The 26,899-nt window shown below is 38.4% G+C and overlaps 1 long non-coding RNA gene across 2 annotated transcripts in view; it reads right to left on the minus strand.

Moving 5' to 3' along the window:
• The window catches only part of LOC140506614 (uncharacterized), a 236,931-nt gene that overhangs the window by 76,258 nt on the left and 133,774 nt on the right, over positions 1-26,899 (minus strand). For both annotated transcript variants that reach the window (XR_011968013.1, XR_011968012.1), the window contains exon 3: positions 22,956-23,047. This is a non-coding gene — a long non-coding RNA (uncharacterized lncRNA). The remainder of the gene's footprint in view (positions 1-22,955; positions 23,048-26,899) is intronic.

A 26,899-nucleotide genomic window follows, 5' to 3' on the forward strand; every position in this document is an offset into this window, starting at 1 on the left:
TCTTCCAGAGTCCCAAATTAAGTTGTTTTTTAATTGTACTTGGCATTCATTTGATTTTTGTTTTTCTCTCCAGTCTCTACGGGATTTGCACACCTATTTTAAATCAAAGGAATTCATCTATAATGGCGAAATTTTGGTCAGTGTAGAATAAACAAAGGAATTCATCTATAGTGGTGAAATTTTAGTCAATATAGAATATGGGTGAGGACAGGGATAGCTTTCTAATATGGAACCAGAGGGAGTTACTGATTTCTTTGGATCACATTTCAGTGACTCAAAAATGTCTTTAAGCCAAATATTTCCCAACCCTCACTACTATACTGCTAATTGATAAAGGATATTTTCTTTAAATTAGGATTATTATGCCCTCCATAAACTCTATATCATCAAAGTCTAGGAAAAGGAGAGAGTAAAGGACTGCAAGGCTAAGACAAAGGGAAAATGATCATAGGACTATACAATCATAGGTATAGAGCTAGAAGGACCTTAAAAGCCATCTAGTCTCCAGCCCTCCTTATTCTACAAAGAAACTGAGGCCTACACAAGTGCAGTGACTCACCTAAGGTCACACAAATATCAAGCACCAGAGGTGAGATTCAAACCCAAGACTGTAAGTCTAGTCGGTGCTTGAGATGGAAAAATCAGTCCTTGTTCTTAAGAAGTAAGGAACTTGATTTCCAGTTAATATGGAGGCAGAAAATTTCAATGAGGATCTGACATTTCTTATGATCTAAAAAAGATCATCAGTTTGGATAATGATCAAGAAATTTAAAGAGAAACAAGAACAAACTCTTTTCTTCAGCCTAAGACCAGCTATATGAAAAGACAGAAGCCAGTGAGTGCTAAGAAAGCAGTCTCACCTAGAAAACCAACATGAGCACCGGTAAGCAAGTTAGCAGCTTGTCAGACCTGAGACCTTTCAGGGACTCTTGAAGCCTCCAGTGCTCTGCATCTAGAAGGCAAGAAACCTGAAGGACTCAGATGGATAAGCTACAAAGGGTTTGAAAACCTCAAGGCATACTAACCACTCTGACCGCAGTGATCAGTCATGATCTCAAACAAGGCAACAGTGAAAAGGGATGTGGTTAGAGAAGATAAAAAAGGAAACTACATTATGCTTAAAGATAGTGGAGACAATGAAACAACATCAATATTTTATATATATGTACGCTGAATAGGATAACATCTAAGAACTTAAAGGAAGAGAAATTTGAAATATAGAGAAATAGACAGCAACAGACAGCAAAACTATAATAGATGTGAAGTCTAATGTGCATCTTTCAGACCTAGAGAAGTCTAACAGAAAGAGAAAGAAGAAAATGTTAAGGACTTGAGTAGAATTTTGGAAACATTGTTTATGATAAATGTCTGGTTGTTACTGATTGGTAATAGAAAAGGGTTCTCAACAGTAAATGGCATCTTTCTAAAAATTGATCATGTACTAAAACCACATAAACAAATATAGAAAAGTAGACATGTGAAATATATCCTTAACGGACCACAACATAAAAATTATCATCAATAAAAGTCCTTTGGGAAAAAATTCAAACCTTAAAGTTTAAAAATCTGGAAATCCTAAATTTCCTTTTAAATCAATTGCAGGTTCAATCCAATTCCAAAAGCATTTATTAGGGACACTCAGTTAAACAGGATACCAGAAAAATAAAGCAGCACTTACCTTTAAGGACTTAACCTCCTACTGGGAGGATAAAAGCTATTCATTAATAAATAAAAGGAAAACTAAAGAGTGAGGGAGTCAAAGTGGGAAAAGAACAAGTCTTCAAAGATAAAATAGAATCTGAACTGACCTCTGAAGAAAGACAAGGCTTTTGTGAAGTAAACAATAAAGAAAGAATAAATTCTAGATGTGATGGATAGTTACACAAATGCATGGAATTGGAAGATTGTGTTTCAAGTGTGGGGGAAAAGTCAGTGGTTGATTTTGGCTCATAGATTTCATGAAAAGAAGTAATATGAACAAGACAGGAAGGAGTCAAAGGAGAATGAATTTGAATTACAGAGTTTATATTTGATCCTAGAGGTATTAGGAAACCACTCGATTTTTAGGAGGGGAAGAAATCAGTCAACAATCATTTCCTAAGTGTTTACTATGTGTTAATCCCTCTTCTCCAGCCCCTTAGTTTTACTCTTTGGTATGTCTTTCTGTTTCAAGTGTTTCTCTTATGAACAATATATTGTTGGATCCTGCTTTCCAATCCATTCTGATATCTGCTTCCATTTAAATGTGTTTAAATGAATGAGTTTATCTCATTCACATTCACAGTTATGATTACTGTGTATTTCCCTCCACCCTTTTTTCTTGCTCTCTCTGTCTCAATCTCTGTCTCTGTGCCTCTGTCTCTCTGTCTCTCAGTCTCTCTCTCTCTCTCTGTCTCTCTCTCTCCCCCCTCCATCCCTCTTTCCCTCCCTTTGTCCCTTCTCACAAGTCTGTTTTGCTTCTAACTACTGCCTCCTATAAACCACCTCTCCTTTTATCAACCCCCCTTCTCATATCCCCTTCTGCTCCTACTTCCCTGTTGGGTAAGAGAGATTACTATTCCCAAATATTATTTTTCTATACTCAATTGAGTGTGTATGTTATTCTCTCTTTAAACCAATTCCTATGAGAGTGAGGTTCAAGCCTTTCTCACCACTCCTCTCTCTTTCTTTTTCCCCTCCATTGTAAAAGCTCTTCCCTGCATTCCTCTTTTATGTGACTTTCTTTTCCCCATTTGTCCTCTCCCTTCTCTTCTACCAGGGCATCCCTCTTTCTCACTCTTATGTCTTATATATTTTAAACTTCAGGTTTTTGTGCTGCTGTCTGGGAGTCTATATGATTTTGGTGCTTCCATGGTGGTATGATCCACAGAGAGTTGTGGTCACTGTTCTCCTGGACTCTGCTCTTTACTTTTTCATGGACCTTGCTTCCCTGCAGCAACAAGTAACACAACTCTTGGCCCTGAAACTGTGACCAGATCCCCTGCTCTCCTTTATGCCTTGAAGCTGAGACCAGTGCCCTTGTACTCTTGTGAGTAATCACACCATGGAACTGTGTGATGAGGGCCTCTGTTCATCCTGCAGCCACAAATGCTAAAAGTGCTCCTTTCCCTCCTGGAACTGTGTCCTAGAACTGAGATCCAGAACTACGTTTGGGCAATGCAACAGAGTCCTGCATGTAGTGCAAGCAAAGGGTCTGCTGTAATCTTTTTCTGACTAGTTTTCTGATCTCCTTACCATCTCTGAGCATAGAGCTCCTGAAACTGCTGAGGCCACTACTGCAGCCTTCTCCAAAGTCTGTTCTGGTGCTACCACTGCCTGCACTCCAGGTCAGCCTCTACCTCAGAGTCACAGACCTCTCCTGCTGGCCTCATAAGTTGTCTTGTGATGGAAGAAAATGTCTTACCCTGATCTTTTATTGGCTCTGCCATTCTAAAATTATATTTGAGGCATTATTTTAAAGTTGTTTGGAGGGGTATGTTGGGAGAGTTCAACTGAATTCCTGCCTTTACTCTACCATCTTGTCTCCACTTCCATTTAAGTACTTATTGTTTAAAGCACTGAGTTAAGCATAGGAGATTAATTAGAAAAATGAGACAGTTTCTGCACTCAATAAATTCACATTATAATGAGGAAGAAAACAGATATGGAAGATTTCAGCTGTTCCTCAGATGGAAAAGTCCCATGTTCCTTAGTGAATAGAGATATAGCAGATGTTAATGCTTCTTCTTTGATGCTATTTTCTCTGATAAAATCATACCACTTTCTGATGTTGAATTATTTGACAGTGCCAAAGACTTTAGTGACAAGAATTTTCTTTTCTGGGTCCTCAGTAGTTGTGGCTGTAGGACCTGTTAGGAGCAGGTGCCAGGCTACATCTCCACAGAATTACTTCACAGGATGATGGCTTCAGGCACTGGTTGCTATACCTAAAGGATCTTGGGTTCAGAGTGCTAGACTATCTGGAGGGCATTAAGTACTCAATAAATGCTTTTTGATTGATTGATTAAAACCGAGATACTTATATATTACTTGACTCGTTTTAAAGGTAACACATACTTCAATATTTCCAAGATCTATCATTTCGTCAGGGAGAAAACATCTTTTGCCACGCAGTTAGCAACAACCTCTATACTTTAGTTGACCTTCATAAGGTACTGTTGCTGAAAAAAGTCATCACTTTGTGGACAATTTTTTAATAATGAGCTTTTCTGAAGATAAAACCTTTCCCACTTGATAGGCCTCATCAGAGCAATCCTGGTTTGAAATCATGTCCAAAACCAGGAGAGTTACTTCTCATCAAGGCAATCACTCAATACCATTCAATTCTTATCTTTCATACAAGCTTCTTTTCTGGGTATCATGATTTAGTAGCATATTGACAAGCCAAAATACAGCAAGAGCAGGCCCTCCAGGATGGTGTGGAAAGACAGAACTCTATCATATGAAAAAGGAACTAGGAATGAATTTATTCAAGGGGTGGGGGGAAGAGGAAGACTTTTAAAGCGCAGGCAGGTCAATTTGGAGAGACTAAATCATCTTAACTATTATAAATACACAAATTAAAAACAAAGGACATATGAAGAAAGATGATATCTGCATCTGGAGAAATAAGTATGTGTAGCATAGAAGTATGTATAGAATAATCTTGTGTGTGTGTGTGGGTGTGGGTGTGTGTACCTATTTGTGTCTAATGGTGGCCATCTCTAGGGAGGGGGGTAAGGAAAAAAGAATGTTAGTATTAGGCTTATTCTGAACATCAAGCAGAACAAACCTAGAAACATGAATGGAAATTATAGTTAAACAGATTTTGCCCATAGAGATAGTTTCCCATGATTAGAACCTGTCCTAAAGTAGAATGCACTCCCTTGTGAGATTGCAAGTTACCCATTCCTAGAGGTGTTCAAGCAAAGCCTGGATAATAATCAGTTAGAGTCATTGTAGGGAGGATGCCTGCCCTGGCAGGGAGCTGGAACAGATCACCTTCAAGAGCTTTGTGATTCTGATTCAAGTAGAAAGGGGCTGAAATGGTAACATCAAAGATTGAGTTCAGATAAAAGAATTTCCAGTCTGATGATCAAATGGTTTACCAGAGGAGAGTTTATAATCTCCTTCTCTGGAAGTCGTTAGAAAATAAACTGAATTCTACTCAGTTTGGAAACATTTCCCTGTGAGTCTGTCTGAAGAAAGTTGAAAGGACTAAATGACCCTTTGCAAAGCTATTCCAAACTTCTGATTCTAGGAAGAGAAAGTCAAAAGTCACTTCTCAAGTTATTTGCAAGAGAACCAAGCTTTAATATGGTTTGACTCTCCTTATTCTTCCAACATACTTGTTAAATACATGTAGCATGTACATGGGTCAACCTTTGATAACTGTCCTTACATAGAGTAGAAAACAGAAGGCCTAAGCAATTAAATTATTCAGCCAATGCCACAGAGTCAGTGCAGGTAGAGCAAACAATCTTGACCTTCCAACTGCTAGATTCATTAAACTATGGCAGGATACCTGAACTCAGGTTTTGCAGGGAAGATGAAGGAACATGCCAACAAACCTCTAAGTTTGTAATGAATGTAAGGCACATCAGGGTCACCTTTCTGAGGATGGGTGAGACCACTGCTTATGGGTCAAGCACTAGTTTTGAGAAAAACAGTCATTAAAGGATTTTACACATGAAAAATGTGACAGGGACATTATGAAGTGAAAAGGTTATAAGTTAAATTCCTGAACTAGATCTTGAGTTCTGAGGTCAGCATCAGGTAAAAGAAAAGCAATATGTCTGGTTCTGAGAAAGGAGGAAGGGGTAGGCTGAGAGAGAAGAAAGGGATATTGCCAGTAACCTCTTTCAATATAACATCCTTAAGGGATAAGCCAAGATGAGAGCTAATGATCACGAGTACAAAGGAGGGGTGTTTATCACTCTGCATCTGAGGCATTACTGGAATTGTCAAGCTCTCTCCCATCAGTTTTATCACTTGATGGGAATTTCAGAAAGTGAGGACTTTCTCTTCTCTGCCAGAAACTTCACCACCCCAGTACTGGAGGCAGTATGGTACTATTGAAATAATATTGGGTTCAGAGTCAAAGCATATTCATTCAGATCCACATTCTGCCACTTGTTATCCACATCACTCTGTGCCTCAGTTTCCTTTATCTATTAATGAGAGAATTATATTAGATGTGTTATAAGGTACCTTCCAACTCTAAATATATGATCCTATAAATGATGAACTATATAATCCAGTTTCATGAAGAGCATGCATAAATCTACAGAAGTAGAGGCACCCTCCCTCAGGGGAACAGGAGGAGGGAGCAAGGAAAAAGATAAAGTGAGAAGAGGAAGATGACAGGAGAGGAGGTGCAACAGGAAAGAGTTCTTAGGCAGAGAATGGGCAGAGGAAGCAGACAAGGTGAAAGCAAAAGTTGTTGAATGCTCAGCGTAAAAGTTGGCTGCAGGCTGAAACTAAGGAATCTTCAAAATAATGCAGAATAAGAAAAATCCCAAAGTCTCCAACTTTTTGTGTTGAGTGAAAGAGGAGAAGAGGAAGAAGGGAAGAACCACACAATATCTGAAAAAAAGATGGGCTTGGACTTGGATAATCTCTAAGATCTCATTCTCTATTAACATTGTAACTCCCTCCAGCAGAGCATTATTTGGTCTTTGGGGCACGAGGGATCTGCAAAAAGGGCATTACCACCAGCCTAGTTATGGAGTCAAAAGGGAAAATGCATACCTATGTACATATCTGCCCTCCTTACCCCCAAATTAAAATTGCTACATGAGAAATCTTGTTGGAAGCACCTCTCTGCCAAAGAAATTCTTACCCTTTGGGTATTTTTTCTGATCTCTTGAGAACATTATTATCTCTTTTGTGAATAGTAGTAGTAGTAGTAGTAGTAGTAGTAATAGTAGTAGTAGTAATAGTAGTAGTAGTAGTAGTAGTAGTAGTAGTAGTAGTAGTAGTAGTAGTAGTAGCAGTAGCTAACACTTACATAGCACTTATTATGTGCTATAGAGGCAATGAGGTAGTACAGTGGACAGAGCACCAAGTCTGGAATCAGGAAGACTCGTCTCTGTGAGTTCAAATCTACCCTCATACATTTACAAACTGTGTGACTCCGGGCAAGCCACTTAATCCAATTTGCCTCAGTTCCTCATCTGTCAAAGGAACTGGAGAAGGAAACGACAAACCAATCCAGTATCTTTGATAATAAAACCCCAAATGGGGTCATGAAGAGTGAGACATGACTGAAAAATGACCAAACAAAAATATGCTAAATGCTTCATAATCATTTGATCCTCTCAACCATCCTGGGAGGTAGGTGTTATTATTTTCCACATTTTACTGATGAGGAAACTGAGCCAAATAGGTTGAGTGACTTGTCCAGGGTCACAAAGATGGCATGTATCTGATGCTGGATTTGAATTCAGATCTTCCTGAGTCCAGGTTTAGCACTCTATTCACTATGCCAAGCAGCTGCCTCAATTCACTTCATGTATGAGATGAATTTCATAGGTTGAAGCTAATTGTTCAAACAAATCAGAATCTGTAAATCTCAAGCAGTGAAAATGCCCCCAAATTATAGCATTGGTTATCCAGTGGCAGAACATCTATACCTAATCTTTCAAATCCTTAATGATCTTGTAATCTATCTAATTAATGTTGTAATGCAAATAGGATTTTTATTTACTCTAATCTTCATAGGAGTGTGAGAGAAAGACCTTCTATGTTAAAAAATGATTGCTTCCCTTTGGGGAAGAGGTATGTTGACTTCTATTATAAGAAAGCCGGGCTCTAGTTTTTTGCTAAGAAGTAATACCATCCATTCCTAGAATAGAAGAATAAAGAATACCTGGCCCTGTGGGTTTCATTTTGTTTGAAGTTTGTGAATGTTCAGAATGTAGAGACATATGTCCTGTTCCTTACCTCCATCTCTTTTATGCTTTTTAAATAATATTTTATTTTTCCCCAGCTGCATGTAAAAATATTTAACATTTAATGTTTTTTAATTTGAGTTCCAAATTCTCTTCTCTCTCCCCCCTTCCTGAGATGATAAGCAATTTGATATAGGTTACATATGTGTAATCATGCAAAACATATTCCCATATTAGTCATGTTATGAATCTCCAACTCTTTTAATAGCCATCCTACTCAGTCTCAATTTTCAAGACAACTGCCACATACTGAAAGGGTTAAAAGGTAGGATGAAAAAGAGAAAGGATGAATGCATTTACTGGTAATGGTGGAGCTTCTGAAGATCCATCATAAAGATGTTGGAACATTAAAAGCTTGAGAAATATCAATGAGGACGAAGCTGAGAGGACAGGGATTTTAAAAGAAAGCAAAAAGAGATTGATGTGGTTCTGGACTTACTGACTGATTTGGGTTCATGGGGAAAAGATCAGTAAGTACAGTGGGTAATGGCTACTCACAACGCAGGATGGTGTCAGTGTAAAGAACACTGGATCTGGAGGCCAAGGATCTGGGTCCAAGAGGACCAGATTCTTTTATTTGTCAGTTATACAATCTTGGACAAATCATTTTGTCTCTCTGAGTATTAGGCTTCTCAACTCTAAAATAAGAGGATTGGACTAGATGGTCTTTGAAGTATCTTTCAGATAGAAATCCTATAATTTGGGTCCTCATTTTATTCATCTACCCTTTGGGTTCAATTAAGATTATCTCTGTTCATACATTTTGCCATTCCCAAATAACCAGATGGTGTGCCCTGTCCCAAGCCAGGCAATAGTCTCTAGAATGTCTGAACTGGAAGGGACCTCAAAGATTATTACCTTTATCTTTTGACAAAAAAAAAAAAAGGTAATAATCTTATTTTACAGGAGAGGAGATTGAGACCCAGAGAGGTGATGTGTCAAGGTAGTAAATAAAAAAAAATAAAAGTAAAAAAACCCATGTCCTCTACCTCCAAATTCAGTCTACTTCACCCTATATTATTAAAAAGGAAGGGCTGAAATACTATTCTTGACTAAAGATGTGAACTCACATTGTGACCATATTTAGGTGCACAAGATATTCCTAGCCAACTGTGCTCCATGGGGCACATATAGACTGAACAAAGCACAATGGTGAAGATATGTGAAGCTTTGCGTGGAAAGTCTCAGGTTTTTAAATAAATGGTTGAAAAATAGAACTATGAAATAACAGTAACCTGTTTTCATCTTTAATCTGAATAACAAGCAAAGGGGGTAAGAAGACAAAGGTCTTCTTTGGTAGGAGTGACAACATGTTTTTCTATCTTCAGTTCAATGAAATACAATATGAGGATATATAGTGCATAATAAGCATTCATTAAATCCCATGTTAGGGCAGGTAGGTTGCCCAGTGGATAGAAAACTGGGCTTGGAATCAGGATGACTCATCTTCATGAGTTCAAATCTATCCTCAGACACTTACTAGCTGTGTAATTCTGGACAATTCACTTAACCTTCTTTGCCTCAGTATCCTCAGCTGTAAAACAAGCTGGAGAAGGAAATGGCAAACTACTCCAGTATCTTCACCAAAAAACAACTCCAAATGGGATCATGAAGAGTCAGACATGACTGAAATGACTGAACCACAAACTTTGTGTTAAGTGCTAGGAGGGATACAAAATGTAAATAAGAGAGTCTTTGCCCTCACAGAGTTTTGAGTCTGGGAGGGAGAGATAATGCATATACAAATTGTGCTCATCCTTCGTTGCTGAAGAAGACCAGGCCATCAGATAAATGATGACCTGACTTCCGGTTGACTTTGTTTTGAATGAGTGAGGGCTTCTCCTCCAGAGCTATCTCACATATACAAATAACTGTGGTCCAAAGTAGCATTTATAGTTTGTTTGTTTTTAAGTGTAGATGCCATATTTTCTGGATCCACTCTCTTAGCTTCGTATCATTTTGTGTATTCTCCATATATTGACCCATTTCTTAAGATAAAAATATTAGGCTGTTTCATATCTGATCTGATGAAGTTTTTCCTACTTACACTCAGAATATTTTTTCAATTTCAACTTTGTGATCAAAATTAAGATCACATTAAGGAACTATACTGGGTAGGGAAAACTAGATGAGTTGATGATATGTTCAATGCTTATTACATACATTTTACTGCTACTGTGCTTGTAACATTCAAATATGCAGTTTGTCCAATGGGAGATCCCACCCAGGCAATCTTCTTTCCATCCTTCTCCAACCTTCATTGGCTAGGGTCTACCAGTAGCAATTCCTTCAGCTATCTGAGCATTACCCTAATAAATTTCTTCCTACCAGTACGTCATTGTGGTTTAGGAAATCACGATGACACAGTGGAAAGAACATGGGTTTTGGAGTCAGCGAACCACAGTTTAAATTCCACTTCTGACACTTAACTCTGTGTGTGTGTGATGATGGACAAGCCATTTTACCTCCCTAAGCTTCTGTTTAATTGATAAAATGACGGGTTGAGCTAGATGACTTCTGAGGTCCCTCCTAGCACTAGATCAGTGAAATTATTTACCAACCAGTGAATAAATTGCAATGTATTGCAAAGGCTGAATCGGTGCTGACATAGATTCCAGAATTAACTTAGCACCTGATAGCCTCTCAACTAATGGTCTCTGATCTATTGGATGCTAGCCTTCAACCTGACCAATACAAAGCTGAACATATTGCTAGAGAGAAGCAAACTGGACGTGAAAATTCGAAGTGGGTATTCATGAATTCCACCAAAAGACCATCTAAGAAACCATTGGCCAAGAAAGCAATTTTGGGATTCAAAGGTATGTCCAGTTCTTATTTTGACACCAAAAACTTACATGACAATAAACAAAGCACAGCAACTTGACAATAAAGGCTTTAGATGAACTCAGTCTTCTAATGAACTTTTGACTAGTAAAGACTGATAAACCTTAACAAAATGAACTTGTACTTTGGTCAGGCAATTGGGGTTAAATGACTTGACAGGGTCACACAGCTAGTAAGTGTAAAGTATCTGAGATCAGATTTGAACTCAGGTTCTCCTGACTTCAGGGCCATTGTTCTATTCCCTGAACTACCTAGCTGCCCTCTCCTCCCCCAATAAACTTTTGCTGGAGAATGTCAATGACTTTCAGAGACAGTTAGATGACACCGTAAAGTCAGGAAGAACTAAGTTCAAATCTAGGCTGAGACACTTCCTAGCTATGTGAACCCTGGGCAAGTCACTTAAGCTCTGTCTGCCTTATTTCCTCAACTATAAATTGGGAATAAAAATAGCATATATCTCCCAGGGTTGTTGTAAGGATCAAATGATATAACATTGATAAAGCACTTAGCAAAGTGTCTGGCATACTGGGTGCTATATATATATATATATATATATATATGCTAGCTGTGATCATGATGATGATGGCACCTTAAGGATCATAAGGTTTTAACCTCAAATGACACACAAAACACAAATGTTCACAAAGTTTCACAAAGATATTACATTTTAAATTTGAAAGGGGCTTTAAAGTTCATTTGGTCCAAGCTTTCATTTTGTAGGAAAGGAAACTGAGGGCCAGAGAATGTTATGCCCAAAGTCAAACAGGCAGTTAGCTGCTTGGTAGCAAGCGTTTATTAACACAAGCTCATGTATAATACACCCACAGTCTGGAACGAGGGGGAGGATATTGCAGAAACATAGACACAGAGCTAGAAGAGACCTTGAAATCATCTATTCCAACTCCTTCATTTACATATGAGAAATCTGACACACAGATTGGCTAAATGACTTGCCCATAGTTACATAATCTTTGGCTTTCTTTGTATCCCCAGTGCGTATCCCAATGCCTAGTCCAATGTAGGTACTTCATAATAGTAATAGCCAGCATTTATAGAATGCTTTCAAATCTGCAAAAAGCACTTACACGTATTATCTCATTTTATCCTCACAACAGCCTTTGGAAGTGAGTGTTATCATTACTCCCATTTTATAAATGAGGAAAATGAGGCAAACAGGTTAAGTGACTTGCCCAGGGTCACACAGCTAGTAAGTGTCTGAGGCAAGATTCAGACTCAGATCTTCCCAACTCCAGGTTTAACGCTATCTACTGCACCACATAACTGCCTAAATGCCTGGAGTAAATGGTAGAAGGAGGGAGGGTTTGAGGACAGGTCTTCTGATGCCAGTGCTTTTTCTACTGCCTCTGAGGACAAAGTAGAGGAAACACTCAGTCCGTAGCTATGGATTGTCTCATTGATCACTTGGTTTTCATTTTTAGTCTTCTGAGGGAAAAGTTACAATCTTCTCCAAAATGATTATAACCTATTGCCTCTTACTATAGTTTAAGCATGGAGGAAAAAAGAAAAGGAAACTTCTGCCCGTGAAGAGACAGGGGAGGTGATTACTAGGACAGAAGCACTTATGTTTTCCATGTCTTTTATCCTGGCTGTCCCACACACTTGGGGTGTTTTCCCTCCTATTTCTGCCACCTTGGCTTCTTGGTATCCTTTTAGACCTACCTCAAATACTACCTGGTGCATGAACCTCTCTTGGACATGCCTCTCTCTTGGACATTATACTGTCTTTTGGTGTTCAGTCATTTCAGTCATGTCTGCCTCTTTGTGACCCCACTGGGGGTTTTCCTGGCAAAGATACTGAAGTGGTTTACCCTTTCCATCTTCATCTAATTTTACAGATAAAGAAACTGAGGCAAATGGAGTTACACAAATTGCCCAAAGTCACCCAGCAAACAAGTGTCTGAGGTCAAATTTGAACTCAGGTTTTTCAGGTCCATCCCGCTATCCATGGCACCTCTGCAGGCCCAAATATATTCATAAAGTACTTCACACACTGCCTAGCACATAGTAGGTACTATATAAATTTCTTTTCTTCTTTTCCTCTTCTCTCTCCTTTTTCCCTTCTCCTTCCTTTCTCTCCCCTTTATTTCCCTTTTCTGTCAGGTTATCAGACTCCATTACCAAAATGAGATCACAATGGTTCAGTGAGGTACTGGAGGAAATAAAGTATTCCTCCTCTCCTCTCCCCTCCCCTCAGGAAAATCTTACCTGAAAGGGGAAAAAAAAGTCAAAATCTAAAAATAAATAAAAATAAAAAATAAGCTAATCTATCCGCCACTTCCAAATTATCCTTAAAATATTCATGACAAGGAAGAGAAATTTGCTTGAGAACACCCAGAATTGAAATGAATGACAAATTCTCTGCTGTTAGTGAGGAAAAAATATCATTCCTTTTTTGTCCACATTCTCTACAGTTATGCTTTCACCCCACGTTCCCTGCAGTGTCCAGTCTGCCTTTCAACCACTGCTTCCTGCTTCCTCTGCCCCTCCCTGTTTCATCCCCTTTTTGGCTTTAAGCAGTTCCCTAGCAACAATTTTTTAATTAAAAGAGGAAAGGGAGGCCATTTTGCAGTCCCTGGGATGGGTAGGGCTCAGGGTGTTGCCAAGGTTACCAGCATATCCTGCTAGCACTGGAGGAAGTGACCTGATTCCATTTATAGGTGAATCAATGACCATGGAGTTAGAATCCATGAGCCTCTGAGAATGCATTTGTTCCCTAGTGACTGGTTAGGAGGCAGATCCTTCTCTGTCTTCATCTCCAGGGTCCAGAGATGATAAAAGGAGTATATTATCTATCAAAAAGATTCACAAAGCTATTGCCCCAGTCTAAAAACTTTAGCCATCAGAGTATGTATACTTCATAGTGAATTACTTAAGGTAAAACTGGCTAATATTTCCATACTATACTTCAATCAGGGCAGAATACTCCCATTGTGGCAACTCTCTCCACCTGGGCAAATTAGTCATTTGACTTAACTTATACACTCTTAGAGAGACATTCAGATCATTAAGAACCTAAATGATTTACACAAGGTCATAGAGCTAGTATGTGTCAGAGAAAGATTATGAATCCTAGCTTTCTGGCTCCAACACTGTCTCTCTGACAATTATACCATTCTTCTACTGTGAAAAAGTACTGGAATTGGACTCACTGGATCAGAGTTTGATTTCCTACCCTGCTACAAACTTATTCTGTGATCTTTTTAGAGGCCAATCACTTAATTTTTCCAAGCCTCACTTCCTTATCTTGAAAATGAGGAGGTTGGATAGATGACCTCAATTTTAGTTCCATGATTCTATAACCTAGATTACAATACTGGCACTGCCTCAAACTATAAATAATAACAATAATAATAATTATTGTTGTTGAATCAATTCAGTCATTTCCAACTCTCTATGACCCCCATTTGAGGTTTTCTTGGCAAAGATACTAGAACAGTTTGCCATTTCCTTCTCCAGCTCATTTTACCGGGCGCAGAGCCAAGATGGCAAAATAGAAAGACGCATATACTCTAGCGCTTCCCCCACAGCCCACAGAATACCTGTAAAAAATGACCCTCAACAAATTCTAGAGCAGCAGAAGCCACAGAACAACAAAGCAATAGAGGTTTCCAGCCAAAGGTAACCTGGAAGGCCAACAGGGGAAAGGTCTATCTCACGGGATACTGAGCAGAGAAGAGACCAGCCCTGGCCACACAGCACTGGGAGGAACAGGACCTGAACAGACCTCCAGGGAAGAGTTCCCAGCAGGGAGGGTCTCAGATACCTCAACCCACAAGCTACAAAGAAAGCTCCAAAGATCAGTGTGGGAGGGCTTTCCCAGCAGGGCAAGAGGGGAATGGAGTTCCTGATGGCAGCAATAGCAGCAACAGACCGCAGGTAGCTACAGTGGCCAGGAAGAAACCTGGATTCATTGTCCAGGCAGCTCAGCTTAAAGCCTCGGGCAGTAGGGAGCAGCTGATCTAAACCTCAGCCCTCAGTGATGGCCCCACCTCCACCCAAAGCCCTTGGGGAATCAAGCAACTGAGTCCAATCTCAGCCTTGAACACAATACTGGGGAGAGAAGGGGCAATAGGACCATCCTCTTAACAAAGGATTCAGAAGTCAAGTAACTGGCTGGGGAAATGCCCAAAAAAGGGAAAAAAATAAGACCATAGAAGGTTACTTTCTTGGTGAACAGGTGTCTCCTCTCATCCTTTCTGATGAGGAAGAACAAGGCATAATGTCACAGGAAGTCAAGGCCCCTGCCTCCAGTGCCTCCAAAGGGAATGTAAAATGGGCTCAGGCAATAGAAAACCTTGAAAAGCTAGTTAGAAGCTTGCTAAAGGAGAATCAAAAAAATGCTAAGGAAAATAACACCTTTAAAAAGAGGCTAACTCAATTGGAAAAAGAGGTCAAGAAAGCCAATGAAGAGAAGGAGGCTTTAAAAAGCAGAATTAGCCAAATGAGGGTCCAAAAGTTCACTGAACAAAATAGTTCTTTGAAAGAGAGACTTGAGTTCAGGGAAATGAATGATGATGAGATAAACCAAGCAGTTAAAAAACAAAACCAAAAGTTTGAAAAAATAGAAGATAATGTGAAATATCTCATTGGAAAAACAACTGACCTGGAAAATAGATCCAGGAGAGACAATTTAAATATTATGGGACTACCTGAAAGCCATGATCAAAAAAAGAGCCTAGGCATTATATTCCATGAAATTATCAAGGAAAACTGCCCTGAGATTCTAGAATCAGAGGGCAAAATAAATATTGAAAGAATCCACCAATGACCTCCTGAAAGAGACCCAAAGAGAGAAATTCCTAGGAATATTGTGGCCAAATTGCAAAGTTCCCAGATCAAAAAGAATATACTGCAAGCAGCTAGAAAGAAACAATTCGCGTATTGTGAAAATATAATCAGGATAACACAAGATCTGGCAGCTTCAACATTAAGGGATCAAAGGGCTTGGAATAGGATATCCCAGAAGTCAAAAGAACTGGGATTAAAACCAAGAATCACCTACCTAGCAAAACTGAGTATAATACTTCAAGGGAATAAATGGTCATTCAATGATACAGAGGACTTTCAAGCATTCATGATGAAAAGACCAGAATCGAAGAAAAAATTTGACTTTCTAACACAAGAATCAAGAGAAGCATGAAAAGGTGAAAAGGAAAGAGAAATCATAAAAAAACTTTCCAGCTAATTTTGAGAAGTTGATGCAGAGTTAAGTGACTTTCCCAGGGTCACTGGCTGGTAAGCATCTGAGACCAAATTTGAACTCAGTTCTTCCTGATTCCAGGGTTAGTTCTATTTATTTTGCAGTCTTTCAGAAATCAACAATATGGACAATTGAGATGTTATCAAAGGGCCTATGTGCTAACAAAAGATGAGCATAATATACTTGATCAATAAGACCTATATTGCCATAGAAATTCAACATTAGAAATAAATTTATAAAAATAAATTAGCAATGAAAATATATTGCATCATTCTAATACTATCTGATTTAAAATGAGATAAAATTGCTTTAAAAGTTTTTAAGTGTCTCTTTAATATAATAGAAATTTAGAAAAATAAAGTAAGAGATGGTTACTATTGCTAACTTCCCTAGAGTGGTGATAAAAGTATATGAAATGCTTTAAATACAGCACAGTTTGGGGATTAACACAGAAAGACAGGGCTCAGATGAACTGAATCTTTATTATTGACTATCACTCATCAGCTGGCAAGGTCTGTCTTGGTTTTGGATCAATGTAAGATTCTCCTACTAGCTTCAACCACTTACTTTCTCCCTAACATTGCACTTGTATCCACCTGTAGGACCCAGGCTTGCCACACTCTAGAACTGGCTCCTGCTTAGATATATGAGCTCATTCCCACATGGCTGATTTAAAGTACTTTTATTTCCATGCACCAATACGTCTCCTTGCCATTACATCTTCTACCTCCCTAGGGAATGTATCCCTAGTACTAGTCATTTTTCATACCGGGGCAGCCTGTTAACTTCATAGACCTTTAATCTGCTTGAGAGTTTCATGGCTCTACATGTCCTAATACACATCTACATGTCCCTGCTTCAGCACAGAGAACCAGTGGGTGCTTTCTCTCAACTGCCCCTGTCATCTACAAAGAAATGTAGCCACTTTTCCCCACCCATACCCAAATGCTCAAGCTGACAATATGTTTAACTTCATCTCAGTCTCATACTTCCCTGTTTTCATGAAAACCAGATAGTTAATGATTCATGGTCCAGTATTATGTTGAAGTGTCAAAATGTTGATATTTACTTTTTTCTCTACTCCCAACATTCCAAAACACCTGCAAAATAATTCTCTCCTACCTGAAGTTCCAGGCAATATTAAGCTTAAAGGCTTGACCCTACAAGGAACTACTACAGCCAGAGTCACAAGAGGCATGCCAGTTGCCAGCCAAGTTCTAGAACCCCTGGGATTTTTCTGAAAAGAAGAAAGTTAAGTATTCTGGGAATAAAGGGTTAAATTTATTCTGCTTGGTGGACAGAACTAGGATGAGTTGGTAGAATATATCCTGCTAATGGAAAATTGATAGCACATATCTTAATCATCATTCTCTAATGGTTAAAAATGGCAGCTTCTATCTAATGATCATTGTGGGGAGAGGGGGTGGGATTTTATCACAATATAAAGAAAATATTCCTAACAATTAGAGCTATCAAAAAATGGAATTGATTCTTTCTAGGGTAATGAGTCTCAAAGAATGAGGTCTCACTATCTAACAGGGCAGACAATTTATAAACTGTGGATGTACAAACATTCTATGCTCAGGATAAATTGGAAATAACCAAAAGGGAGAAGACACTGAGATTAAGGAGGACTGGGATCAGCTTCTTACAAAAGGTGGTATTTTACTGGAACTTGGTTAATGTGTAAGAAAACTAAAAAGGTAGGGAGAACAGGTTAATAAAGGATTTTAATAAAGTCACATTTGTTTTTGGAGGTGATATCGAACGACTGGAATTTATTGAAATAGGTTCACCCTTTGTTCCTACCACATAACACTTGTCATAAAAATCTTTGATAAAAGGAAACTGAGGTACAAAGTTCTGAGCACAATCAATTTATTAGTATAATAGCATACTAGCATACCAATAAATTCGTTCCAAGACCCCACAGTAGTCAAGGATTCATCTGACAAAGCAACTTTTATAGCATTTACACATTGAATATACAAACATATTTCACTCTTGATTGCTTAGTGCTACTTACATGAGTTCCTTACCAGGTGGGCCAACATCCCTTAACTAACATTCTTTGGAAAGTCTCATGGTAGGCAGGCATACTTTCACCAGGCTGACTCATCTCTCCCCATGGGAAGCAAAAGTTCACAGATTTAAATTTTGTGGTTGGACTTTAGCCCATAGGAATAGGGAAGTTAAACTCTTACCAATGTTACTAATAGGGCCTCCACATATCTGAATTTGATTCACAAATATTGATTTCAATTAAATACACTGTTTAGATATAATTCCCAATAAATAATTCAGCATAGAATATCAATTTTCAAATTTCAGAATAGACAACTGAAGGTACTGGCTTCAGGGAACTCAAACTCACATAACAAGGGGGCCAACCAATGCATAGGAGATTGATAATGAATTCATAATAAATTGATTAAGCTTTATTAAATTATGCAAATTAAAATGGAATATCAGTTTTCAATTTCACACACTCCATCTCTAGTGTCCATGCCTTTGCATTGGGCCTCTTACATGTCTGGAATATACTCCCTCCTTACTTCTACCTCTTAGAGTCCCTCTGTTTTAGATGAAACTGAAGTACCATCTTCTACATGGATCCTATCTTGATCATTGCAAGGTTTATGACTTTCCTCCTACCTTGTATTGAGTTTGTGTTTCTTTGTATTATTCTCCTTACATTTAAATGTGTATACCTATGTGTATACTTGAAATGTCTCCCAGTAGAACATAAGTTCCTTGTGAGTACAGATTCTTTGTGTTTGTGTCCCCAGAGACTAATACAATCCTTGACACAAAACAGATGCTTAGTCAATATTGTCAATCAATTGTTATTGATGTATGGTGGTTTAATATCAAATCATACTGACAGAATTATAAAGGACCAATTCCTATCCAAAACATGACTCCCCTCCACAATATAACAAGTGGTTAGTAACTTCATCTTGAAGATATGAGTAACAGGGCCCTCATTATCCGCATGAAGAAGCAACAGCCTTTTTTTTGACAGCTCTAGTCATTGGGAGATTATTCCTTATGTTGAGACAAAATCTATCTCCCAAAAATTTCTTTTCATTGGCCTTAATTCAGTTAACCTGGGTAAAAATATATACATATATATATATACATATATAGGTATACATACATACGTGTATGTGTGCACATACGTGTATATAGCTAATTACTTCTCTATGTGACAATGTTTTAAATTCTCAAACACAGCTATCCTATTCAAAATCTTCTCTTATTTACACTATTTCCAGTCTTTTCAGCATATCCTTCAAAGGCATAATTTCCAGTCTCTTCATGATTCTGTTCACCCATTTCTGGATGTACGCTACTTTGTTGATATTTCCTTTAAAATATGTATTTTGCAATTTGGTATTTGGTAAAAATGGTATTTGGTAAAATACCAAAATTATATGCAAATACTCCAGATCATGAGTGTTTGTGTGTGTGTGTGTGTGTGTGTGTGTGTGTGTGTGTGTGTTTGTATGAGACTAGGTCTCCCTATTTCTCTAGGCTGGAACTACAGCAGTCACTTACATGCCAATCCCACCACTGATCAGCATGGAACCTTTGACTTGCTCCATTTCCAACTTAGACTGATTTTTCTTCCTTAGGCAGTCTATTGTATTCTCCCCTTCTCCTTCATAGGAGCTTAGCAATGGTGCCAGACTTAATATCTTCCTTATCTAGGGTCCATGGACACCCTGATTTATTCTAATATTTTATCATAAAATTCAATACACTAAGGTCTGTAAGTGGATTTTGGAAGGTCTGTGCATTTGTTTTTTAATTTGGATAACTGAATTTTATTACAATTAATCTTTTAATCTTATACTTTTTTTGTTGATGCATTTAAAAATGTCATCCTGAGAAGGGGTCCATCAGCCTTGCCAGACCGCCAGAGGGGTCCATAACATGCAAAAAAATGGAGAACTCTCTTCTCTAGATGAAGTCTGATGAGGAAAGTGTACAGAGGAACAATCAGTGCTTTCCCTTTGAACACTATCCTATTCTCTCAATGCAGATTAAACTTGTATTATCTTTTTTTGGCTGCTACATCATGCTACTGACAATATTAAGTCTTGAAAATGACTTTTGTTTGTAACCCAAACAGCAGTTCAAACTATTTTGTAATGTGGTGTCAAAAAGGATGCTAATGCTATTCGAATTCAGCAATGTTTCTTTATTTCAACACTTTGTGATACTTTTCAAGACTGCTATATGTATGTAGTGGTCATGGTACTATATTTTAATAATATGCTCAGTCTTTTTTTCAGAAAATCGTACAGGCTTATCCTAGTATGTAAATCTCATTTTGTAGCACCAGAGAGAACATTGCTTCTGTGAAAAGTTGGAGAAATTTGAATTTGATCAGGTAAAGAAAACATCTCAAGGTTCATGGTCATATATATAAGGTTCACATAAATTATCATAAGGTAGCACCTATTCGTAAATAATAGAAATAATAGCTTGAAGTTATATAATATTTTAAAATTTGTGAAACACTTAAAGTATTATTTCATTCAATCCTCACAACAACCCTGGAGGTAGCTATTTTTATTAGCCCCATTTTACAGATGAGGAAACTGAGTAAGACAAGTTAAAGGACTTGCCAAGGATCATATAGTCTGTGTGTGTCCATCTGAATTCAACAGATTTTTCTGATGCTAGGTCCAGTGTTCTATTCACTCAGTTACATAGCTGACAAATGTCAGGAGAGTTTAGTGCTTTCTGTGGTTGCAAATTTTCACAAATGGTTAAAATTCTCATCATAGTATCTCTCTATACGAGATTCTCAAGAAAGAATGCCTACTCCTACTGGAAAAATGCAAGTCATAGCTTGGCTTTAGCTATTGAAATCATCCTTTACATGTGCTCTGATCCTAATCCACCCTGATTTCTCCCAATATTTTGTCATAAGAATTAATGCACTAAGCCAGGCTATTAACCAACTAACCCCAACTAGGGGCCAGCCAGCCTATACATTTCATATGCCTTAATCTTTACTCTCACATGATTTACAAGAACGAGTTCCATGTAATTGGTGTTTCCTTTGAATTAAGGACAATTTTGAAATTTTTAAAATAACTTTATCTTCTTTTGTATTAAATATAACATTAGAATGGTTCAATATAGATATAAATTGCTAATTTCAGAAGAACTGATCCTAACAGCATAGAATTATATCTGATGTGAGGGACTGTTAGTCACCAGAATGGTGATATTGACCACTGCAACCCAGAGAACTGAAATGTCTGAAAATCCATCAAGGTTTATAAATCCTATTATTCTTACATCATAACTTTATAGTCACGCTAGACTAAGAATGGCAAGGTAGACATCTTGTCTATAAAAATAAACTATTTCAAATTGAGAAGAAAGAATCTATTCTGCCCACTTGCATATCTATTCACCCTACTCTACCTATTTGCACACCATTTGACTCACATATTCACCAGGTTTACCTTCTTACTTACACACATAAAGAATATAAGCCTAAAGGGCCCCCTTCAGCTATAAATCTTCTACATAAGACATTGTAATAAAGTGGCATGATAAAAAGAAAATTGGTAAGCTATTATCTCTCATAGTCTGGTGGCCCTCAATCAGAATTCAAACTTTTATAATCAGCCATATGACACAATCTCAGAACAAGACTGATAGAAATCCTGGAGTTTTCATTAGTTCTTTTCAAACCTTAAAAATCTCAAGCAAAAAAAAAAAATCTGTATGTCACAATTGACCTTTTCCCATAGTAAGGAAACACTGTGTTTTGATGGGTGTGAGCAGACATCTTGAAAGACACCTAAAATCAACAAATACAGTGCAAGGCCCTGGAAAAGAATTATAGAATCTTAGAGTTGAAAGAAACCACAGAACACATCAACTCCAATCACTTGCTGAACAACACTTCTTTCTAAGACAAGAGATCATTCAACCTTTTTCAGAAAAGGGAAAACTACTACCTTCTGAAGCTATCCATTGCACTTTTGAATAGGTCTGATTGTTAACAAATTTTTCTTCAAATCAGATCTAATTTTGCCTCTTTACAACTATTTCTGCCCTCTGAACAAAGTAAAAAGTGTCTAATGTCTTCCCAGGTTAGAGCACAGTGGGACTGTCAGCTCCCTCATTCCTGATATTATGCTTCTCCTCTTTCTTATCAATAGAGTAAGAGATTCTGTTACACTTAAATAGCCTGCGATGAACTGTCTATAAAACTTTTTTCCCTAAAAAACTTTGAAAAAGATTTAATTCTACCAGTAGAACTTAGATTTTTGCATTAGTTTATGTAAGTGTGTATGTATAATGTACACATACATATATATACATATACACATGTATATATATATATATATATATATATATATATATATATATATATATCTTCCTATACTTCTCTGTTTGTATCATATTCATCATTTCTTAAATAAGGAAAGCATTCCATTATACTCAAGTACATGACTTGTTTAGCAATTTCCCCTATTGATGTCATCTATTTTGTTTCCATTTCCTTACTACCACAAAAAGTGATATATGTGGGCACTCCATTTATCATTGACTTACTTGGTGTATATGCATAGCATTGAAAGCTCTGAGTCAAAAGGTATGGAAATTTTGATCATTTCCTTTGAACAACTGCAAATTTCTGAAATTGTACAGTTTCATAGCTTTACCAATGGTGTATTAGTGTCAAAGGAATTTACATTTTTTTCTAAAGGTCAGATTTAAATCTTTGAGCATTTTTAAGCAGGGGAGTGACATGATCATATCTGTGCTTTGGGAATATCAATTTGACAGTCCTGCAGAGAATAGATGGAGATGCGAGAGACAGGTATTATTTTCTACTTTAATAAGGACTATCGTTGTGTGTGAGCCTGTTTCCTCATCTCTTCTGTCCATCCATCATATAAAGAAATCCCCAATCAACTTACCTTTTCTGCTTGTAGAATTTTCCCTTCTTTTCCTCTTTACCAGGTAGATCAGCCCCTTTCCAGCTCTCTCTCCAAAGTGGAGATATTTTCTCCTAAAAAGAACAATAACCTCAGTATTACTTGACTTTCTCCATGTTGGTCAGGAGGGAACCTTTCCAAGACATCTCTGGTGGAGTACAAAGAGACCCTAAAACACATTGGTTGGAATAGATGACTTTCAAGATCTATTCCAGCTCTAAAATTCTATCTCCTGAGTCACTAGAATAACAAATTCTCCTCCCCACTTAACTATACTTGTCTTAATTCATCATTGTTTTAAATGGTTTTCAGGTCATAAATTAAAAAGTAAGTTTGAGGACCAGACTTTGGAGGTGTAGAATCCAGTGGGTGACGGACTTTGACGGATTCGGAGCCCAGGCTGGACCGGAGGGTCCACGGGAGGGATCTGTTCCGCGGGGGTAAGACCCCGGCGCACAGCGCAGCGTGGTCAGCGCGGCAGGGCGGAGGGGACCAGAGGAGCCCGAGAGTGGCGGGCGAGACCAGCAGAGCAGGAGATAAGCCAGGCCGAGCGGGTGAGAGCCGCTGAGTGCGAGACATCAGCGCAGCAGCCCTTGAAATCTTCAGCCTGAAGACGGACTTCGGTGGGTCACTACTTGAACTTCCAGGAACTGGGATGGCAGAGTGATCAGTAAGTGCTCTCTCCTCCCCCCTGATGACCCTGAGGGAACCATAAAATTCTTCCCCAGATTAATCCTGGATCAGCGGGAACAGCAGAAGGGGGCGGGTGGTCTCATAACACCAGAGGCTGGAAAAGTGGCAAACGGGGATTCTTCCTACTGTGGTGGAGGCGATCTGGAGGGACAGACGACCCAGGGCAGAGAAAATTCGCACTGAGACCCAGGCAAGCCTCAGAGCCGGGAGACGAGCCCCAGGAGGGGCGGGAACACGCGTTAGCTTCTAGGCGTGCCCCAGCCCTCCAGGGGAAAAGGGAAGACAATAGGGAAGCTGGGATTACCATCCCCTGACCTTGCCTTTGCCTCAAGTCAGCTGAGGAGATAGCCTGAGACCAGACCACACCTCCCACACACCTAACAAGCTAACTCCAGGGTTGATCAGGGAAACAAAAAACAAAAGCCTGCTTTTAGCCCAGACACACATCAGCTCAACTTAAAGATCTGTACCTTCTGACTGAAAGAACCAAAAGCTACAACACTCAGCCAACATCATGAATCGGAAAAAGCAGACGAAAAGTGAAAAAACCATAGAATCTTTCTATGGGGATAAGGACCAAAACACAAACACCAAAGAGGTTAGAGCTGAGACTGCACTTCCATCTGAAACCTCAGATGGGACTATGAATTTCTCGTAAGCACAACTAGATTACCTGGAACGTCTGAAGAAGGATATAAAAGAAAAACTGGCCAATGATTTTAAAACTATAAAAAACGAATTCACTGATGAGAACATCACCCTGAAAAAGAAAATTGAAGAAATGGAAAAGGAAGTTCAAAAATTAACTGGAGAGAATAATTCCCTAAAAGGAAGAGCTAATCAAATGGAAAAGGAAACCCAAAACCTAATTGGGAAAACTGATCAGATGGAAAAGGAAATCCCAAACCTAACTGGGAAAATTGGTCGACTGGAAAAAGAAGTACAAAAATTAAATGGAGAAAATAGCTCCTTTAAGGGAAAAATTGGTCAGATGGAAAAGGAGATGGAAAAGCTAACTGAAGAAAACACTACGATGAAGATTAGAATTGGGCAAGTAGAAACTAATGACTCAATGAGGCAACAAGAATCAGTCAAACAAAATCTAAAGAATGAAAAGATAGAAGAAAATGTAAAATATTTAATTGGAAAAACAACTGACCTGGAAAATAGATCCAGGAGAGAAAATCTAAGAATTATTGGCCTGCCAGAAACCCACGATGAAGAAAAGAGTCTGGACAATATCTTCCAGGAAATCATCAAGGAAAACTGTCCAGAAGTACTAGACTCAGAGGGCAAAACAGTCATCGAAAGAATCCACCGTTCCCCTCCCGAAAGGGATCCCAAACTCAAAACCCCAAGAAATATAGTTGCCAAATTCCAGAGCTATCAAGTGAAGGAGAAAATACTACAAGCAGCCAGAAAGAAACAATTCAAATATCAAGGACACACAGTCAGGATCACACAGGACCTTGCAGCTTCTACATTGAAAGATCGAAAGAATTGGAACCCAATATTCCGTAAGGCAAAGGAGTTGGGACTTCAACCAAGGATCAACTACCCAGCAAAGTTCAGCATAACATTTCAGGCAAGGAGAAAGTCATTCAACGAAATAAGGGATTTCCAGAGCTTCCTGACCAAAACACCAGAACTCAATAGACAATTTGATCTTCAAATGCAGGTCTCCAGAGAATCATAAAAAGGTAAACAGAGGGGAAAAAACAAAAACAAAAACTTGCTACTCAATTAGGGCAAACTGTTTACCTCCCTATAAGGGAAGATGATACCTGTTAATCTTGAGAACTGTGCAGCTATTATGATAAAAGGGATATACGTAGAGGGAACGGGCATAAAGTAAATGATGTCATGTCAAAAATATGATTTAAGTATGAGAAGGGAATGTAATAGGAGGTGTGGAAAGGGGGAAGCAGAAAATGGCAAATTATATCACAGGAAGAAGTACAAAACTATAGTAGAGGGAAGGAGGGGAGGGAGATGAGCATTGTTTGAGAGGTACTCTCATCTGATTTGTTCAAAGGAGGGAACAATAATCTTAAGTAGATAATCCTAACTAGCTCTATAGGTAGTAGGAGGGGAAGGGGGAAGAAAGGGGAGGGTGGCTAAAAGGGAGGAAAGAAGCAATAAGAGTAAAGGGGACTAAAAGGGAGGGGGGTCAAAAGAAGAAGGGGAAGGCTGCAGGAGGAGGGGGAGAAAAGTGAATACTATTGAGGAGGGGAAGGGAGACGGGAGAGCTAAAAGCACAAATGGTGGGAAAGAGGTTGGAGGGAAATACACAGATTGTAATCATAACTGTGAATGTGAATGGAATGAACTCTCCCATAAAACGGAGACGGATAGCAGAATGGATTAAAAGCCATAATCCAACAATATGCTGCTTACAAGAAACACATTTGAAACGGGGGGATACACATAGGATAAAGGTCAAAGGATGGAGCAGAATATATTGTGCTTCAGCTCATGTAAGAAAGGCAGGAGTAGCAATCCTAATCTCAGACAAAGCAAAAGCAGAAATAGATCTAATCAAAAGGGATAGGGATGGAAACTATATCCTGCTAAAAGGCACCATAGACAATGAAGCAATATCATTACTAAACATGTATGCTCCAAGTGGTATAGCATCCAGATTCTTAGAGGAGAGGTTGGGGGAGTTGAAGGAAGAAATTGATAGCAAAACTATACTAGTGGGGGACCTCAACCTCCCCCTCTCTGAACTCGATAAATCCAACCTCAAAATAAACAAGAAAGAGGTTAAGGAGGTAAATAAAACTCTGGATAAGGTAGATATGATAGACCTTTGGAGAAAATTAAATGGGAATAGAAAGGAATATACTTTTTTCTCAGCGGTACATGAAACATTTACAAAAATTGACCATGTACTAGGACATAAAAATCTCACAATCCAGTGCAGAAAGGTAGAGATAATCAATGCATCCTTTTCAGATCATAATGCATTAAAAATTACATGTAATAAAAGGCCATGGAAAGAGAAACCAAAAATCAATTGGAAACTAAATAATATAATTCTAAAGAAGGGTTGGGTTAAAGAAGAAATCATAGAAACAATCAACAATTTCATTCGAGAGAATGACAATAGTGAGACAACATACCAAAACTTATGGGATACTGCAAAAGCAGTTATTAGGGGAAGTTTTATATCTCTGAATGCTTACATAAATAAAATAGAGAAAGAGGAGATCAATGACTTAGGCTTGCAG

Source organism: Notamacropus eugenii, chromosome 5 (assembly GCF_028372415.1).
Source record: "Notamacropus eugenii isolate mMacEug1 chromosome 5, mMacEug1.pri_v2, whole genome shotgun sequence".
Taxonomy (NCBI): Eukaryota; Metazoa; Chordata; class Mammalia; order Diprotodontia; family Macropodidae; genus Notamacropus; species Notamacropus eugenii.